We start from the raw sequence: 7,781 nt of genomic DNA on the forward strand, positions 1-7,781 counted from the left end.
ACTGATGTCAAAGTTATTACTTCTTTGGACGGTCACAAAATTGAACAAGTCAGTATTTTATTAAGTAATCGGAGCGCCTAAGTTTCTCCCACGGAGTACTTTGAGAACCTATGCCTTAATAGACCAGGGAAGAAATTTTCGTAAAAGTGTTTGAAGTATCGTTGTACATGTTTAAGCAGAATATTGTACAATTTTAGCATCTCTTTGAAAATTAGCTGTTTGCATCTAATAATTAAATATTCACTCCAGCTCACCATATTGAGATTTTGTGGCAACGCTTCCGATACGTAAATGGAAATTGTCTGTCAAATGGAACTTTTTTTGGAAAACCCCCCAAATACTTTATAATATCATGATTCGGACAACTATCGTTTTTTTTCTGGCTAATAAGCGAATAAGACAAGAATGAATTTTAGCAATAAAAAAACGTGTTTTTGTCATATTACCGCCTAACATTCGGAATAAAACTTGCATTACTTTGTTCCAAATTTTGTCAAATTTTCGTCATTGTTGAGAAGGAACTTTTTCCCTTGTGTTTGCAGTAATACTGTTAGTTTAGGCACCAATGCGCGCTAATAATTTTATATGGCAAAGTCTTTAGAACCGGACCGGTGTTCATTTCTTAGTATCGTTGGCATGAAATTTAATGGTATCAGCAATTATTCACTGGGGCAATGGTTCTCAAAGGGTGGGGCGCGCTTTGCAAAAGGGGCGTAGACAATTTTGAGGGGGCATGTAGCTAATTAAATCTATTTTTTGTTTGTTGGACTTATTCGTGCATTTTTTGGATATTTACATTCCATCCCCGTATTTTCAAGGTATTTTTGAATGAAACATAATATTTGTTATATGTAGCTTATTGCTAGCTAAGTATTTTTGAGGTGTGGCGAGCATTTTCATAACAAGAGTTACATTGTATTTACCACAATTCGTAAAAATATTTTCATAGCTATACTATAATTATGAAAAAAAAATTCTACTCAAGATATAAGTACCAGTACTTCTTTATCGATTTCTCCTTGAATCCTCCCTCGAAAACGTCTACCTAACTGCTAGAACAGCATTGTATCAATAATAATATAGAGAGGAAATCATTAATTCTAAAACATTGAAACTCATTTCTATTTATAATGAATTAAATTGAGTACACACTGAGTTTTGCGGATACAAGGATGTCTATATATCCTGTGTCATATTTATATGTATATTGCCTTCTTTTATTGATAGCATAGTCATTATTATCTTGCATAAGATTATTGTTTTAATTTTATGGGCCAATCTGGCTAATCTTATATATGTAATTTGAAAGTATAATGGTCTATGACCATGGTAGTAACCAGTTAACCGTGTCATTCGTGTTCCAAGCTAGAATTACTTTAGCTTTCCAATAACGATGTTATATAAGTAATTCCAACCGAGTGTATCAATGTGAATTCTATACCATTTGCCACTGGTTAACCACGCCATGCAAGCCCCGAACTAAAATATCGTTTCCAGTTGCGATACTGTAACGCAGTGGTTCTCAAACTTCTTCGTATTGTGACACCCTCCAAAAAATATGCTCAAGTTGCGACTCTTCGTGGAAACCGTATTAATACCTTCCAATAAAGGACCTTTTTTGCAATGAGTTTTTTTTAAACGATCAAAGAAAACTAAACCAAAGTCAGTGAAATTGCATTTAATGGGATGGGAATACTTGCGTCTTTTTACAACTGTTACTTGGTAAGATTTGTGAGAGCCGCACGCATTTCTCTCTCACTCGAGATCGATATTTTGTGCGTATTACGACCATGGTCGCAAAACCTGATTCGCATGAATACGAAGTCGCAAAAGGGATCAGAGTGCGCAACGCTTTTTTTTACCAATGAAGAATAATTCTTATTTGAGAAAATCCAAATTTCTTTTTACAACGATTCCGTTCAAAAACGGGGAAGAAAAGCAGCAATGTATTGTTGAAGCAAGATTTTGGCCAGTGAAACATGTTATCTAATAAGCCCAAACGGCATTTGTATCATCGCATTCCCAGTTGCAACAAAAATCACGGAGCTTTACTTCTTGAACGATCCAAAGTCAATGTAGCCTACGTCATACTTGCGTTTTCAGCCTTTTCTTGTTTAGTATCATTTTCACGCTTGTATTATTACTTTTTCTACGCGCCGCAAAAGAGATTCCGCGAAAAAAAAAATTACGACGACCACTTTGAAAACCACTGCTGTAACGTATCAATATAGCCGTAAATCCTATTGGTAATACTTCGTTCATGTTCATAACTGTCTGAATCTAGAAATATATTTACTATTGCTATATCATTGATTGCAGGTACTAATATGTTAGGTTATTATGTGTATACATCTATATATATGATGCAATAGAATAAATACACGGGTTTGTCTATATTTCTTACGTTTTATTTATACGGGTATTACGTTATTGATAACATGGTTCTGATTATTCTGCGTAGAATTCACTTGTTTTTTTTCCACAAAATAGTATCATACTAAAAAAAGAATCCGACTAAGCGCAGAAATGTATATAGTGTTTTTTTCAACGAGATATTTTAGCTTATTGGTCTTCCAGAGCAGTGATTTTCAACTGGTGTTCCGCGAGAGACATCCAGGTGTTCCGCGAAAAATTGCTCTTTCGAGGTATTATGACGTCATTTGAATAATATAAATAGCGTCGATTTGAAAACGGGGAGTCAGAGTTTTGGAAAGTCGTTATAAAAAACTTGTAACCAGATAAGAAATGACAGGCCATATTCCCTTTTAATGGACTTTATCTTCTTTCCTTTTTTTAGTGATCCATTCCATTCTTGACCAAATAATGTTTCAAAAATGTGACCATTTTACTCGACTATGGATGGAGTCATCATCGGAGTATATTACATTCGTTGCATTTTGAAGCTTTTCTTGCTGTAATAATTAGGGTGTGACATCATCAAAATCGTCAAGTGAAGTGTTGAATTAGCAAATTCCGTAAATAAAATTGTGAATTTCTCGGTAACGATTTTACCTATGATAATGGTCGCGGTATTGTTTTGTTAGAAAAGAAAACGTTAAAATTCGAGGTGATTAATTCTAATCAGCACAAAAGCAATTGGGCAATTCAGCACCAAGCAATTTTTTTTGGAAAAAAGGTCGCGCATGTAAGATATCGTTAAAGAAGTGCTCTTCATCGTCATCTCGCCTAATGACCACGTAGAAATGCCTTTATTTCAGCTTTTAAATCAACATTCAGGATTCACGTAATCACAGATTTATCTTATCACAGTATCTAATTGATTTATTCCGGAAATAACACTGACACCAGTATGGACCATAAGAAACTCAATTACCGTCTCAATAAATTTGTGCGATAATATTATTCGCTTAAAACTGGGACGTTTAATTTGCCAACGGCGATGAGTTAGATCCAAGCCAGCGCAAAAGATAAAAGTTAGAATAAAATTGGAATTTAAAAGCGCTCCTTAATGTCATTAACATCTGTCGCCGATGTGAACGCATATAATTCTACAAAAATTTGAAACTTCGATCTCCGCCGATCGGCAAGAATTAATACGTGCGCACAAGAACAACAAAGGTGGTAATATGAAAACGTTCAGGGGGCAAAAAAGTAACGATAATGACGAAATTAAACAGTAAAAATCGCTTTGCTGCCAATTTTCATTGTTTCTAATAATTTCCAAATCGACCTCCGACCTTCTTTCTGAACTCCTGTTGCGTATAAAAAAAAACGCGAGAGATGGAGAGCTGTTGAGAAAGAGCTGCGTGTTTGTCTCTCCACAATTACAGAATAAAATATTTGAAAATCATCGAAACAGACCTAAATATCACAATAAAATACCATTTCTGTTTCTAGCTACCGTAATCATAGTATTCATGAGCAAACTTGCAAAAACATTTATTTGTAGCTCTGAATCGGAATGTGTCACGTCTTTCCAAGCTAAAGTTGACAAGCTATATTATTGATTTCGGTATTTTATTTTCATGCCGAAATGATCGACGTCAGTTAATTGCATAATATAGTTTATTTTCAAAAATCTCGTTTGGAGTTCCGCCACAATTTTAAATTGAAAAAAGTGTTCCGCGGTACAAAAAAGGTTGAAAAATCACTGTTCCAGAGAGTATTTTTTTCTTTAATTTTTGGTGACATTTTCGTCAGCCACAATCTCAACTCAACCCGTTTACTAATTGAATGGCAATTTTTTTTGATAGCACTTGTATCATTGTTACAAACGAGTTCGTAAATGAAAGAATCCAGGTTTCTGACTTCTGCCTTTTTTGCATGGTTTGTCAAATTATGAGAGATTTTCATTAAAAAGATACATCTTTATAAAAATCACGTATCGATGCATTTCTCAAATATAACATATGGATTTTATTTCCTCATTTCATTGCATTTCATGGAGTTCCATTTGAATTAAATATTTTCCGCGCTGTTGGAACCCTGCCCTGTGCAGCGTGTTCCCATTCGTCTATAATTATATTTAAATTGTAGGATCGTTAAACATTTAACTATTCACTAAATTATCAAGTTATAATATGATTATAACCGCCCACTCTGGGAATCACTGGTTTATACCACCTGGTAGTAAACAGTTAATAACCATGCCATTCATGTTCCAATCCAGGATCGCAATAAATTTTCAATACTGGTAATATTGGAGTGAGTTTAATCAAGTACATTAATATAACCGTGAATATTACTAACTTCGGTACTGGTTAACCATGTAATTTGTGTCCCAAACTGAAATTTTCAATAAGGATAATATATAAATTAGGCCAATTGCACAAATGTAGCCGTAAATCCTACACACCCGACTTATACTTACCTTAGTAGTCCTAGTAGCCAATACCCATACGTTTCATGTTGATATGTGTTCGAAGCTGGCAATCCTCGGTACTACCAGTAACCATACAATTCATATTGATAAGTGTTCGAAGCTGACAATCCTTGGTAGTCCAAGTAACCATACGATTCATATTGATAGGTGTTCGAAGCTAGCATTCCTTGGTAGTCCAAGTAACCATACGGTTCATACTGATAAGTGTTCGAATCTGGCAATTCTTGTTAGTCCAAGTAACCATACGGTTCATATTGATAAGTGTTCGAAGCTGACAATCTTTGGTAGTCCAAGTAACCATACGATTCATATTGATCCAAGTGTTCGAAGTAGGTTGATAAGTGTTCGAAGCTGGCAATATTCCTCATGCGCTGTTATTAAGTGCAAGTATTCATATCTTATATTCATGCGTGTATGTAATATGTATGACGCTTTATTATTGCAAATATTACGACTCTAAAATCGTTTATCATGAGGTACCAAAGCTAGCATGTCCTTATCATTCTGCATACCATATACCATTTTTTTTATTAATCTTGGAACCCGTTTTCACCAGAGGGTATTAATGTAGTTGTTAATCCCCTCTCCCAAAATTCGTGTCCTAAAATTAAATTTCCTATGATATACTATAGCCGCAAATACCTTATAACCAGTATAGACCTTCATTGGTAGTGTTCCTAGAACCCATGCCCCTCATGTCCATATGTTTTCAAATCTAGAAATATATTCCCTATTTCTTCATAGTTTATTTCGAGTATTAATATGTTATGTTCTTATAATGAATGTAGAATGTCTACAATCCCTGTGGCTAATTTAGAGGACTTCAATATTAGGTAAATATAACGCACAATGCCTGTGGTACACAAACATTTTAAGCCGTCCAAGTTTGGAATATCTCGCGTCTCGTGTAAATTACTTGTATATCTATCAATAAATAATATCTGCAATATTTTGTCACGTATAAACTGATATATATATCATGTTCAATCCCGCTAGTCAGGAAGAGCTGCAAATATTTCAATTATCGCACAAGATGTCCAAAATATTATCCATTGGGAACCACTACATTAGACCGTTTTCCTTTATCAATTTTACTCTTTCATTTTGGTTTCGCGAGGCGAGATAAAAAGTGTAAAAGTTCCGTGGCCGAAAAAGTTTGGGAAACGCTGGTCTAGAACAGTAGTTTTTTTTTACCTGGGTTCAATCGAATTTTTGGTGTTCGTTGGAGCTGTTCCAGGGGTTCGACGAGGGTCCTTCAAATTAACACAGTTTTATATTATGGCACTTTTCTATCACATCGTCTACAAATTATGCAAATGTAGCTACAGTTCATCTCAGATATTAGAACTTACACGTTCAACAACTAATAAATTAGCGATCAGTAGAGGTTGCGCGAGACTAACTCCCAATCCTTTCTCTATGCCTTTGCGCTAGTGGAATTTACCAATGTGTTTAACATTTATCAATGTGTTCTAGGCTCAGATCTTGATAGCCAGGGTCCTTTTATTGTGATTCTTTTAAAGGCGTTGAATTCTTTTTAGTATTGCTTCTAAATTCTTTTCTTGTGGTAGTTGTCGAGTCCGGATTTGGCAGGATCCATTCGGATACAGAAGTCACGCGAAAAGGCTAATATAACGATCAGTAGAGGTTGCGCCAGACTAACTCCCAATCCTTTCTCTATGCCTTTGCGCTAGTGGATCCGTATGCATGTAATGCAAGGATGCTGTAGCAAGAATAAAATACCATAATATGCAATTCAAGAGTCTGCTGTGCACACTAACACAAATATATTTCTGTAACGTTTCGTCTGACCAAAATCAGACTTCCTCAGACAAGCAGTTTACAACAATGACAAGACAAGAGCAATCATGCAGTTTAAATATGGCGATAAATAAATTTGTTTGAAATTAATTGTGACCAAACAATGAAAAAACAATTATTGATATTCAGAAACAGATTGCGACATGGAATAATTGTTAGTTAGCCAAGTTAGATCGAAACAGCTAGCGAATCCGATCGAACGCTAGAATACGCGTGTTTCAATGTACGGAAGATTGCCATCTATGATACAGAAAAATCTTTTTTTTTTCTTTTCAAAAGAGGGGAGGGGGTCGACCCGCAAAACCACCCCCGGGCTACACCTCTACGTTCACGGGCAGGTGTGCAGTTTTAGCCGGTATGCAATAATTTTTTCTGCTTTGTTAATATATCCAATTCATATCTAATTTATCAAATTACATTTTCTGTCATTCATAAACCCAAAACTTGAAATAGTTCATATAGTTCACATAATGACATAGTTCGAAAAATTATTGGTACATTCAAATTTTTACCCTCCAGCCGAAATTAGATCAAATTAATTAAATATTTTTTTAAAATTAATCACATTGAGCCACCACAACTTTTTGTTGAATCAAGTTTTTTATATTAGTGCTCGATTTAATGAAATATTCAAATTTCCCCCCGCTATTGTGTTTCATTCTCAATTTCGTTTGCACTGTATATTAAATATTTAAGTATACTACCACAGTTGAAAATGTTTCTTTGGAAAAATGAGATTTCGGAAAACACCCCCGCTGCTTTAAAATAACAAATTAATAGTTGTTCAGCTTGGGTTATATTGTTCGGGTTAGGAATGATTTGAAAATTTGAAATCTGCATTCGGGTGTTTTTTTTGAAGTTGATGCTTCCATTGGATTGAATTTAAATCTGTCATTAACTTAACTCAATCTACCCGCCCTCCATTTGAGCCAAATCTCAACGGAAAACTTGATTAGGGCGCTTTGTGTCAGACGCTTCCCGATACGCGTGTGCCTTTCGCTCAGTCGTGTCGCATTGAAAATGAGAGAAATTTTTTATTTATTTTTTTTTAAAAGTTTTGTTTTGGTACCGCTCTGATAAATACAAGCGAAATCGACTCGACAACAAAGTCTCTCAC

Source organism: Styela clava, chromosome 11, assembly GCF_964204865.1.
Source record: "Styela clava chromosome 11, kaStyClav1.hap1.2, whole genome shotgun sequence".
Lineage (NCBI taxonomy): Eukaryota > Metazoa > Chordata > Ascidiacea > Stolidobranchia > Styelidae > Styela > Styela clava.